At 37.5% G+C, this 13,886-nt stretch overlaps 1 protein-coding gene and 1 pseudogene across 2 annotated transcripts in view; both read left to right on the forward strand.

Moving 5' to 3' along the window:
* The window catches only part of TTC17 (tetratricopeptide repeat domain 17), a 146,344-nt gene that overhangs the window by 112,939 nt on the left and 19,519 nt on the right, over positions 1-13,886 (forward strand). The gene's annotated exons all lie outside the window — the stretch shown is intronic.
* On the forward strand, positions 5,797-6,833 carry LOC105527074 (annotated as a pseudogene).

A 13,886-nucleotide genomic window follows, 5' to 3' on the forward strand; every position in this document is an offset into this window, starting at 1 on the left:
GTTTAGTTCTTCTCTCTTTTAATACCTTTCTACAGGTGTTTTTTGAAAAATTGCTTATCATTTTCAGCATTCTTCCTGGAAACCTTAGCCAGATATATAACTTCACTAGGTACTTTTTGCATCTTCCAAGATACAGTCTCACTTATTTTGTCAGTAGATTACATGGCTTCTGTCCAGCCTGAAATACCTGTTTCCTCAGTGGTTTTCCAGCTTCCGTTAGTAGTCTCTGCTGCTTTTCCACCAAATGTCTATAACCCAGTCCTCAAACTAGTGCTACATGTCTTAAGTTTCTACCATGGCAATGCTCTATTTAAATACGAAATACTATTTCAGTTTTATTTTTCTGCCTAACAAATCACCCCAAAATTTACTACCTTAAAACAAAACTATTCTTTGCTGGAGAGTCTACAGTCTGAACTGGACTCAGCTGGGCATTTCTTCTGGTCTCACCTGGAGTCATTTACACAACTGCAGACATGTGGGGACTCCCCTGGGGCTGTCCACCAAAGATGGCTTTACTCAAATGTCTGGTGCCTCAACTGGGGTGGCTGCATTAGCTGGGGCACAGCTGCAGTTCCCTCTCCAGCAGGGTCCTGGGCCATTTCACATGATGGCTGAGGGCTCCAAGAGGGTGAAAGCAGAAGCATCCGGGCCAGGCCTCTTAGAGCCTGTGCATAAAACTGAAGCAGCACTACTTCATCCATGCTGCCTTTCAAAGCAAGTCCTGGGGCCTGCTCAAAATTACAGACAGGGAAAATATCCTCTACCTGATGGTAGTGACAAAGAATATGTAGCCCATCTTTAATTCACCAGTTGCCTTCACAGTTGCAACAATGAGACTGTTAGCTTCTGAACAGAAATGATAGAAACTAGAAGCCATGGTAACAACATGTTTAAAGTGCAAGAATAAGAAAACTGCAAGCTTAGAATTCTAAACTAGCCAAAATCTTCTTAAAAGATTAAGGCAAGACAAATATGTGTTCAAACAAACAAAAACAGAGAGAATTTGGCACCAGTAGGCCTGCATTGAAAAATTAAAGGAAGTTCATCAAGAAAATAATCCCAGATAGAAATATGTACTTGGAAGAAAGAATGAAGAACACTGGGAAACATATGTAAATGAATAGTAACTGTACAAAATAATAATTGTACACCCTGAGGAGTTTCAATTTTATGTACTGTATATCTGAAATTCATGGTAACAGTAACATTAATGATGAGAGGGAAGCAAATGGAGTTTAAAAGTCCTAAGGCTTAATTGATATCAGCCAAGTAGTAAAAGTAGTAATTTGCATTGGCTTTAATAAGTAAAAAAGCATGTTTTAAGCTCTAGGCTAACAACTAAAAATTATTTTAAATTGTAACTTAATAGAAGGAAAATGGAATCATGTAGAACATTTGATTAATCCAAAGGAAGTCAAGGAAGATAAAGGTACATAAAAGTAGAGCACAAATAGTACAATGGCAAATATAGACCCAAGTACATCAGTAGTTAAATGGAGAAAGACTGTGTAACTTAAGAATTAAATGTGGGCTAGATTAAAAATTAAATTAAATTAAATTAAAAAATAACAGCTATATAACTATACCCTTGTCAGAGAAAGTAAACTTTATAATAAGAAGCATTACTAGAGTTAAGGTGGAATATTTTATAACAATAAAGGGATCTGTGGCAGGCTGAATAGTGTCCCCCACAAAGATATCCATGTTCTAATCCCTGGAACCTGTGAAAACTATGTACATACACAGTATGGAAAGAAGAGGACTTTGCAGATAAAATTGAGGATCTGGAGATGGACCGATTATCCTGGATTATCCAGGTCCTAAAGCCAGTCACATGTATTCTTATAAAGAAGGAGACAGAGAGAGACTTAATCCAGAAGAGAAGGTTGTGTGACAATAGAGGCAGAGTTATGTAGCCACAAGCAAAGGAATGCCAGCAGCCAGAAGAAACCAGAAGAGGGAAGTAACAGATTCTCTTGATCCTCTGAAGGGAGCACAACCCTGCTGACACATTGACTTTGACCCAATGATACTGATTTTGGACCTCCTGCCTTAACAGCTGTGAAAGAATGCATTTTTATTGTTTTAAACCACGAAGTATGTGTTAATTTGTCACAGTAGCTATAGGAAAGTTATATAGATTTAATTCACAGGTAGGTATGTTCTGTAAACAGTCTGAACCTAAGAATATAGTCTAAAATATATAAGGTAAGCATTGGTGACATAACTGGCAGAATAAATAGACATATTCCTAATCGAAGTAGTTTTGAATAAAATTATAATAACTGATAGCAGTTATTATTATAGCAGACCAAAAAAATCACAATTACAAACTGGACCTAGTTGACATATAAGCACTGCATCCAGCAGTGACAAAATTCATTTTTTTTTTTTTTTTTTTGAGGCAGAGTCTCGCTCTATTGCCCAGGCTGGAGTACAGTAGTGCTATCTTGGCTCACTGCAACCTCCGCCTCCCTGGTTCAAGTGATTCTCCTGCCTCAGCCTCCCAAGTAGCTGGGACTACAGGTGTGCACCACCATGCCTGGCTAATTTTTGTATGTTTTAGTAGAGATGGGGTTTCACCATATTGGCCAGGCTGATCTTAAACTCCTGACCTCATGATCCTCCCGCCTCGGCCTCCCAAAGTGCTGGGATTACAGGTGTGAGCCACCATGCTCAGCCCAAAATTTATTCTTTTACATGCACAAGGAAGGAACGTTTATCATGTGAACACTTAACATATGACTTAGCCATAAAAAAGGACTCAACAAATTTCCAAAGATTTAAATTACTTAGCATGGAAATGGATATTGACCAAAACAGATTAAGCCAGAAATCAGTACAGTTATCATACAAAAATAAATACTTTTCATATATACAATTTAAAAAAAAAAAACACAGAAGTTGTAAGAGAATTTTAAAAGAAAATACCTTGGGCAAGTTTTTCTAAAATCTCCAAAATTTAAAACTCTTCTGAAAAATGCAAACTAGGCTTGAACAAATGGAAAGACTTAACCATGTTCTTGCAGGTGAAGTCTCAGCATCATATAATGTCAGTTCTCTTAAGTTAATTTGTCATTTTAATGCAATAACAAAAATGCCATGTTTTTTTCTGGTGCCAGGCAAGCTATTAATAATTGTTTAAGTTCATCTCAAAGAAGAAACAATCAAGAATAATTAGAGAAACTGAAAAAAAGAACAGTGGGAGAAGAGGAGGATTTAACCTAGAAGACATTAAATGTACATGAAGCCTTTAATTAATGTAGTTTGATATTGCTGCCTGAATGCACAAACCAATGGGAATGAATAGAAAACTAATTGCATATGGCAATTTTGAATACTGTAAAGGCAGTGTCTCATCAGTGAAAGGAAATGTATGTTTTAATGCTAAATAGAGGAAAAGATAAAATTGTATCCATTCCACCAGGCGTGGTGGCTCATGCCTATAATCCCAGCACTTTGGGAGGCAGAGGCAGGTGGATCACCAGGGCAAGAGATCGAGACCATCCTGGCCAACATGGTGAAACTCTGTCTGTACTAAAAATACAAAAAAATTAGCTGGTACACACCTGTAATCCCAGTTACTCAGGAGGGTGGGGCAGAAGAATCACTTGAACCTGGGAGGCGGAGGTTGCAGTGAGCCAAAATCGTGCTGCTGCACTCCAGCCTGGGCAATAGAGTGAGACTCCATCTCAAAAAAAAAAAATTACATCCATTCCTTCACTACACACCAAGATAAAATTTAAATGGATCAGAGATTAAAATAAATGTAACAAAATGACTTCATAAGGACAAATAGAATGCATGGGAATTTCTCTGTAACTTGGATATAGGGGAAAATTCCTAATTGACTCAAAATTCATACACACTAAGGAAAAAGATGAATAACTTAATTTTTTTAAAAAACTTGCATTTCAAACAAACACAATGAACAAAATGAAAAGCCGGGAACAGTATTTTCAAATTATATTAGAGATAAAGGGATTTTAAACCTAATTTCTAAGGAGTTTTTTACAAGGAAGGAAGAAGGTCAACAATCTTAGAAAAATGGACTAGATGCAGCAGAAGAGAAAATGAAAGCAGAAAATTATGGAAAATAGCCAAACGGAATCATAAAGAGGAAAAAGATGGAAATTCAAGCTTTTTTTTAAAAGAGAGAATGATCTGCTACAATACAGGAGGCTGATCTAGGCAGAGAAAAAAACAGCCTTTAGAAGTCATGCAGGGCTAGAGAAATAAGATTGAATACTAGAAGGGCTAAGATCCTGCTGAGAAGGGAAAGACAGATGTGAGCCTAGTACTCTTCACAATACATTGGCAAATTCTGAAGCTACAAAACACAGGAGACCAGAAAGCCAAGTAGAAAGCTGTGAAAAACCGTTTTTAGGAGGCTAGTATTAGAGTTCAAGACCCAGCATTGAGGACAAGAGGCTTTTGATGACTATCCCGGGATTTCATTTGGAAAGTCTGGAGATTTGTGCCTTTTATGAAGGGACAAAACTAAGGGTAAGTGAAATTTGGGTCTAGGAATGGCAAGACCAGCAAGAAGATCACCGTTGCCAACTGTAGCCTTTACACAATGGCATAGCAGCCCAAATTCAGTCAGCTATTAAATTAAGTTTATTGTCTACTTGCCAAGCTAAAGAATGTATGAATGCTCTCTTTAGAAGATAACATATGGAGCCTCGACACCTTCTTAGACACAATGTCAAGCCTTTAGTAAAATTATACTAGATATTCAAGAGATGGGACTGAAAACCAAGAGAAAGAGCACACAATAGAAATATGCCCACAGATGATTCAGGCAGTGGAGTTAAGACCAGGACTTGAAATAACAGTGATAATGTGTTCAAGAAAATAGAAGACAAAGAGAAAATAAATAAAAGGGAAATTTCCCCCCAGATAATTGGAACTTGTGGGAGATAAAAAGAATCAAATGGATATTCTAGAGCTGAGAATTGCAATAACTGAAATTAAGAACTCAGTCAATGGGTATAAAATCAAATTAGACAATGGCAAGCCCAAAAATAAACCCTCATATATATAGTCAAATGATTTTCCACAAGGATGCCAAGACCATTCAATGGGGAAAAGATGGTCTCTTCAACAAGTGGTGTTAGGAAAACTGTATATTCATATGCAAAAGAATGAAGTTGGACCCTTACTTTATATCATATGCAAAAGTTAACTCAAAATGGTCCAAAGACCTAAGTGTAGGACCTAAAACTGTACAACTCTTGGAAGAAAACATAGGAAAAAAGCATTAAGACATTGTATGTATTTCTTGGATATGACAACAAAAGCACAGGCAACAAATGTAAAAATAGACAAATTGGACTATATTAAAATTTAAAACTTCCAGGCATCAGAGGACACAATTACTAGAGTGAAAAGACAGCCTACAGACTATGAGAAAATATTTGCAGGTCACACATCTAATAAAGGGTTAATATCCAAATTATATAAACAACTTGTACAACTTAAAAACAAAATAACCCAATTAAAAAATATACAAAGGACTTGAATACTCATTTCTCCAAAGATGGTATGCAAACAGCCAACAAGCATATGCAAATATGCTCAATACCACAAATCATCAGGAAAATGCAAATCAAACCACAACAAGATATCACATCACACCAATTAGGATGGCCACTATTAAAAAAAATAAAATTAATAAGCATTGGCAAGGATATAGAAATTGGAACGCCTATGCACTGTTGGTGGGAATATAAAATGATGCCGCTGGCTTTGCAGACACTGCTGCCCCCCAACAGCCCCTGTCACTAGGCCATGGTCATCCCCACTGTGCCCTTCAACATCACCATCAACAGCAAGGCCTTGGGAGACATCTCCTTTCAGCTATTTGCAGACACATTTCCGAAGACAGGAGAAAACTTTCACACTCTGAACAATAAAGACAAAGGATTTGGTTATAAAGATTCCTGCTTTCACAGAATTATTCCAGAGTTTATATGCCAGGGTGATGACTTCACACACCATAATGGCATTGAGGGCAAGTCCATCTATGGGGATAAATTTGATAAGAACTTTATTGTGAAGCATACAGGTCTTGGCATCTTGTCCGTGGCAAATGCTGGACCCAAAACAAATGGTTCCCAGTTTTTCATCTGCACTGCCGTGGCCAAGTGGTTGGATGGCAAACATGTGATCTTTGGCAAGGTGAAAGAGGGCATGCATATTGTGGAAGCCATGGAATGCTTTGGGTCCAGGAATGGCAAGACAAGCAAGAAGATTGCCATTGCCAACTGCAGACAACTCTAATAAATTTCACTTCTGTTTTATCTTAACCACCAGACCTTTCCTTTTGTAGCTCAGGAGAGCACCGTTCCACCCCATTTGCTCACAGTATCCTATAGTATTTGTATTCTCACTGCAGTTCTTTGAGTTCTACATTTTCATTATATCCCTCCACATATAGCTGGATTACAGAGTTAAGTTTATGATTATGAAATAAAAACTAAGAAAAAAAATGATGCAGCCACTATGGAAAACAGTATCACAGTTTCTCAATTAAACATTGAATTACCATATGATTCAGCAGTTCCACTCCTGGATATATACCCAAAAGAACTGAAAGCAGGATTCCAAAGAAATATTTGCACATCCATGTTCATAGCCATACTATTCACAGTAGCCAAGAGGTGGAAGCCATCTGTGTGCCCATCCACAGATGAATGGATAAACAAAATGTGGGATATACATACTGTGAACACAGCCTTAAAAAGGAAGGAAATCCCAACACATGCTACAACATGGAGGAATCTTGTGAAATTACGGTAAGTGAAATAAGCCAGTCACAAAAAGGCAAATACTGAATGATTCCACTTATGTGAGGTATCTAGAGTAGTCATATTCATAGAGACAGAAAATAGAATGATTGTTGCCAGCAACTGGGAGGAAGGGGCTGTGAAAAGTTGTTTAATGGATATTGAGCTTCAGTTTTCCCAAATGGAGAAGTTCTGAAGGTTGGTTACCTGATGTGAACATACTAAACACTACTGAACCATATACTTAGAATGGTTAAGGTAAATTTTATGAGTTTTCACTACAATAACAAGCAGAACAGTAAACCAGATGATTAGTCACAGCAGAAAAGATGAAAGATAGGTTAAAACAGGTTATTAGAAAATATCCACACTGATTTATAAAGACATAAAGGGATTTGTGGAGGCAGAGGGGAGATAAGGGAATAAAGGACATGTGGGTCACGTCCAAAAAAAAATCCAACATACAGAATCCCAGGAAAAGAGGAGAGAGAACAAGGCAGGAGCAATGTTTGAAGAGGTAATGGCTCAGAATTTCCTAAAAATTATGAAAGACATTATTTCACAGAATCAAGAAAGTGTGTGATCCACAGATATAAATACAAAGAAGCCTTACTAGAACATCATAACAGATTGCCGAAAACAAAAGACAGAGAATAGAATCTTAAAAGATAGAGAAAAGAACTCACTTTCAAATGTCCAAGACCGACAGCTGACTTCTCAGCAGGAGCAGTGGAACCAGAAGACAGCAGAGTGAAATTTCAATTGCTGGAAGAAAACAGCACCAACCTAGACCTCTGTACCCTGCAAATATCCTTTAAAAATGAAGCAAATAAAGTAATCATTATGTGTGTTATTGGCAAAATGATAGACCAATAGAACAGTGGAACAGAAGAGAGAGGCCAAGAATACACCCTTACATATATGGTCAAATGATTTTCTCAAATATGGTCAAATGATTTCCTCAAAGGGCACTAGAGCATTTGAATGAAGGAAGTAAAATCTCTTTAATAAATATGTCTGGAACTCATGGATATGCGTATAGAAGAAAAAACCTAATCCATACCTCACATCATCCACAAAAATCAACTTGAGATAAATTATAGACATAAAAGTAAAGCTAAAGCAATAAAGCTACCAGAGCAAAACATAAGATATTCTCTTTAAGTTCTTGGTGTAGGCAGAGACTTCTTAGAAAGCATGAACTATACAAGAAGAAAAAAATTGATAAGTTGGACTTCATTACAGTTTCTCAGCTGGGCGTGGTGGCCCACACCTCCAATCCCAGCACTTTGGGAGGCCAAGACAGAAGGATTACTTGAAGCCAGGAGTTCAAGACCAACCAGGGGAACATAGCAAGACCCCATCTCTACAAAAAATTTAAAAATTAACCAGCAATGCCTGTAGTCCTAGCTACAGAGGAGGCTGAGGTGGGAGGATTGCTTGAGCCCAGGACTTTGAGGATGTAATGAACCATGATTGTGTCACTGCACTCCAGCTTAAAAAAAATTTTTAAATAAAATTTATCTTCAACAGACACTTAAGAAAATAGACACAGACTTAAAGAAAAAATTCACAATACATATATCTGATGGACTTGAGTTCAAAATATATAAAGAACTACAATTTAGTAATTTTTAAAAAGACAATACAGTTTTTTAAAGGTAAGTTTTGTGATTAGGCATTTCACAAAACACGATATATGTGTAGTAATTACATTTTTAAAGTACCCAATGTGTTAGTCGTCTAGAAATGAAAAGTAAAATCCCAGTGAAATACCACTTCATACCTTCTAGAAGGGCTACAGTGAAAAAGACTGACAATGAGAAATGTTGGAGAGGACGTGGAGCAACTGGAACCTTCATATGTTGCTAGTGGGAGTAGAACATAATATGATTATTTTGGAAAACAGTTTGTCGGTTTATTAAAGAGTTATATATACATGACCCAGTAATTTTGTTGCTAGAAATTTATCAAAGAGGCATGAAAATGTATGTCCACAAAATACTTGGAAAAAAATATTTACAGCAGCCAAGAAAACTGATAACAGTGAGGTGCCCATCAATAGAAGAATAGGTAAACAGTGCTCTATTGAGACAGTGGATGCTATTCAGCAAAAAAGAACCAACATCCACAACATTGATGAATCTCATATTATTCTCACAAAAGAAGTTGGTCACAAAAAAATGCATAATGATTCTAACTACATGAAATTCTAGAATAGGGGAAAATAACATAGGGATAAACATCAGATCAGTGATTACTTCATGGGGTAATCTTGAAGTAATTACAACACGACTTGGATACAGCATGAAAGAACTTTCTGGAGTGTCGGATATTTCTATGTCTTTGTTTCTTAATTGTCAAAAGGGAATGTTACACTTAGGATCTGAGCATTTGTTTATGTAAGTTATACCTCACTTCTTAAAAATGAAAGTTAAATAAAGATTTTAGACCACTAAAAGCTGGAAGATGTGTGTTACCAACAGATTGTACTAAAAACTCACTAAAGGGTTTTTTTAGGCAGAAGGAAAACTATCCCACATGGAGGCTCAGAAGTATAGGAAAGAGCACAAAGCCACAGAATGGGTAAATGTTCAAGGAGACAGAAATGAGAATGGCTCTACAAAACGAGGACAGTAACATCTTCCAAAGTAAAAATGTGTAACAACAACAATAAAACAATAAAAGGCAGATGGGAACTGAAATAAAAATGAAATAACAATAATAATAAAACAATAAAAGGCAGAAGGGAACTGTACAGACCACATTAGATAGTCCTAGGACCAGTTAGACATTTCACATTCATGCCACTGCAGCAGCATCAGGTACACCTCCAGAGTGAGCCGCCTCACATAGCTCGCACCTTAGTCCAGGGGCCATTCTCTGCCCACCCGCATTTTCTGCCAAGTGTCAGTTCAGGTGGAAGGGAACAAATCAAAATATTAATTGTGGGAACTACCCTAGCTTAGATACCCTAAGTTCCAAAAAAAGAATCAATATCTTTTATAATAGCCCCATGAGCATAGAGTCCTGGAGAGGGACATGGCTTGGCTACAAGAACCCTGACACTCAGAAGCTCAGAGCTGTGGCTTTTCTTCAGGTATTTGTAGTTTATTCACAATCATCTCAGTCCAGATAGGTTTACCAACCAGTGTTATTTTTTACCATATGTTACCTGTAACAGATATTAGATATTTAGTGAAATAAAGCTACAAGTTTAATCCAACATTGTTTTCCATTTTAGGCTCATGGACTGACTTCCAGGACCTTGAGTTAAAACTTTAGGGTAGATAAGAATTACCTGGAGGCCTTGTCAGAACACAGATTGTTGGTGCCCTATGACTTACTTCCTAGCTCAGTAGCTCTAGGGCGAATTTACATATCTGATAAATTCCCAGGTGATACTGCTGACCCGAGGACCACAGTTGAAACCAATGCCTTATTCAATGGCAGTGATAACAAAGTAAAAGTGCCCCTTTCCTGTTTACTGTTCCCAAAAGGTATGTTCTCTTAGCTTCAGCCTTTAAAATACTAGTCATTATTTATTATTGCTTCAAAAGCACATCTCTTAATTGTCTCTTTAGGGAGTTTTTGAGTTCACATTGACATTAATTGTCACTAACGGTCAGCAGATGGCATTGACCAGACTCTATTTTAGGGTTAAATCCATCTGATCCATCTACGCTATCAGAACCTTCAGGACGCGACTCAGGCTGCAGCTCAGAGGGCTCCACCAGTGGCCCTAGACTTGCACCAAGCTGCTGCCATTACCACTGCGCCAGCTTGTATGCAGGTTACCACATAGTCCTATGTAATCGTGTGGGCTGCTGCAGAGTAATTCCCCTACTTTTGTCCCCCGCTGCCTCAGGTAGAGGCTCGTAGACATCACTCCGTGCTCATTGGATGAGCAGGCAACTCAGCTTGATCAGAGCCAGCCGGCTGCTCCACCCCCTTTGTCCTATCACAGACCCAGTCACAGACATAAACTCTCAAGTCCTGTGCTTGTCTCCTTCCCGCCCCCAGCCAGTCATCAATGCTTAGTTTGGCCTAATGCATCAGCTGCACCAAGGCAAAATCATTCTTGCCAACCAGCCCAGCTGCAGCTTGGTTTCTGGTCAAGTCCATTTTATGGACAGTGGAGAGGAGTGGACCGCTTCTCAGCATAAGTTTGTCTCCAGCTTTCATCGCTTTCCACAAGGGGAAGATTTCCCAGGGAACATAGCCAAAAGGTTAACATGAGATCAACTTCCCATGAGTATTCATGGATAAAGTGCTAGGTTTTAGCATTATCAAGAAAGTAATGAAATTAAAGTAATAATAACATATTTTCAGTGTGTAATAGGTTGAAGATGCAAGTTGCAATCTTTAGGCTAACCACTTAAAGAATAGCAAAACGTGTATAATTAAAGGAAAAGGAATAAACATTTGATTAATTTTTAAAAAGAGACAAAGGAGGACAAAAGGAATGTGTGAAACAGAAGGCAAATAGTAAAATGACAGATAAACCTAATATATCAGTGATTAGAATAAATATAAAAGGACTAAGTACTCCACGTAGAGTACTGACATTATCAACTGGGTTTTCAGATATGAACCAAATTATGTGCTTTTTAATATAAATATGCAACAGTTGAAATTAAACACATTTTGAAAAGATATACCAGCCAGGCACAGTGGATCATGCCTATAATCCCAGCATTTTGGGAAGCCAAGACAGGAGGATTGCTTGAGACCAGGAGTTTGGGACCAGCCTGAACAACACAGTGAGACCATCTCTACTAAAAAAAGCAAACAAACCAACCTAGCCAAGCATAGTAGCATACCTACTCCAAAGGCGGAGACAGGAGAATCCTGAGCCTAGGAGTTTGAGGCTGCAGTGAGCAATGATTGTACCATTTCCCTCCAGCCTGGGTGTCAAAGTGAGGCCCTGTTTCAGAAAAGAAAAAAGATATATCATGCAAATACTAGTAAAAACAAAGTTGGTGTAGCTATACTAATATCAGACAATGTGGAATTTAAGGTAAGAAGCATTACTACGGTTAAAGATAGACATTTCATAATGATAAAATGATTAGTCCACTAGGGATATAGAAAATTGTAAATTTATATGTAACTAATAGCATAATTTTAAGTTATATAACAAGTATTAAACATGACTCTGCAGTCTTAGTGGAAATTAGCATACCTCTCAATAGGTAATAGAATTAAGCAGACAAAAAATCAGTAAAAATATAAATCATCTTACTAAAAAACAAACTTGACCTAACTGACATTTCTATAAGTTGATTTCAACTATGACAAACTACTCATTTTTAAAAAGGCGTATCATTTACCATCTTGATCATAACCTGAGTCATAAATTAGGCCTCAGTTAAATTTTAACACATTTAAAACATTTACAGTATGTTTTCTGACCATAGTGGAATTAAGCTAAAAAAAAAAAAGATCAGAAACAAAAGAATAGATAGAAAATCTCCAGGCTGGGCGCAGTGGCTCAAGCCTGTAATCCCAGCACTTTGGGAGGCCAAGGCCTGTGGATCACCTGAGGTTAGGAGATCAAGACTAGCCTGACCAACATGGTGAAACCCCTTCTCTACTAAAAATACAAAAATTAGCTAGGCATAGTGGTGTTTGCCTGTAATCGCAGCTATTTGGGAGGCTGAGGCAGGAGAATCACTTGAACCTGGGAAGCGGAGGTTGCAGTGAGCTGTGATCGCTCCACTGCACTCCAGCCTGAGCAACAGAGCGAGACTCTATCTAAAAAAAAAAAAAGAAAAAAAAAATCTTTAGCTATTTTGGCAACATTAAGCAGTACACCTCTAAATAATCCATGGGTCAGTGAAAACACAAAGGGAATTAGAAAATATTTTGAAATGTATGATACAGTATAAAAGATATGGTATATCAGCACTTGTGGGATGCAGTTAGAGCAATACTTGAGGAAAGTTTATATCCTAAATTGATATATTAGTTTAAAACAGAAAGAGGAGAAGAGATGAAAGTCAGTGATCTATGCTTCTATCTCAAAAAGCTGGAAAAAGAACAAATCAAAACCACACTACATTGAGATATTTTTCACCCATCACACTGGAAAAAATTCAGAAGTTTGATAAGACAAAACCTCTTAGACTGTGGGGAAACACACTGCCATACATTGCTAATGAAAGTGTGAAATGGGCCAGGTGCGGTGGCTCACGCCTGTAATCTTAGCACTTTGGGAGGCCGAGGCAGGCCGATCACTTGAGGTCAGGAGTTCAAAACCAGCCTGGCTAATATGGTGAAACCCTGTCTTCACTAAAAATAAAAAAAATAATAATTAGCCAGGTGTGGTGGTGGGCACCTGTAATCCCAGCTACTTGAGAGGCTGAGGCAGGAGAATCACTTGAACTGGGAGGCAGAGGTTTCAGTGAGCCAATATTGCGCCACTGCACTTCAGCCTGGGCAACAGAGTGAGACTCTTGTCTCAAAAAAAAAAAAAAAGTGAAATGGATGATCTTACAGGGAAGAAATTGACTATATCTAGCAAAATTATACATTCATTTACCATTTTAGCCAGCAATTCTGCTTTTAGTAACTGTTCCCAAAAATACATCGGCAAAAACATTAAAACAAAACTACTTATGAATGAGGCTATTTATTGTAACCTGAATTGTAGCAAATTGGAACAACCCAAATGCCCAGCAGTAGTGGAGTGATTAAATGAAAAGTTCCCCATGGATGTCCATTATGTGTGAACATCCACACAGTGGAGGCTTCTACAGCTGTCAGAAAGAACAAGGACCATTTCAATGAAATAAAATCTCCAGGATATCAAGTGGAGGAGAAAAAGTGGAAAAAAATAATCTCTTAGGATACTATTTAGCTTTTTTAAAAAATGGCAAGGGAAGAGTGAATATATGTAGAGAAAAAGATATTTTAAAATGGAAGACTAAATCTTAAAAATATTTTTAAATGGTTTTCCATAGAGGAAAGAAAATAGGGTAGAGGGGACAAGGAATGAAGCTAGGTTCCTTGAATCTACATTATTTTTTTCAATTTGACTTTGAAACTAAGTAAATATTTTGCACAATTACACAAAATTTTTAATAAAGC

Source organism: Colobus angolensis, unplaced genomic scaffold (genome assembly GCF_000951035.1).
Source record: "Colobus angolensis palliatus isolate OR3802 unplaced genomic scaffold, Cang.pa_1.0 Scaffold61, whole genome shotgun sequence".
Taxonomy (NCBI): domain Eukaryota; kingdom Metazoa; phylum Chordata; class Mammalia; order Primates; family Cercopithecidae; genus Colobus; species Colobus angolensis.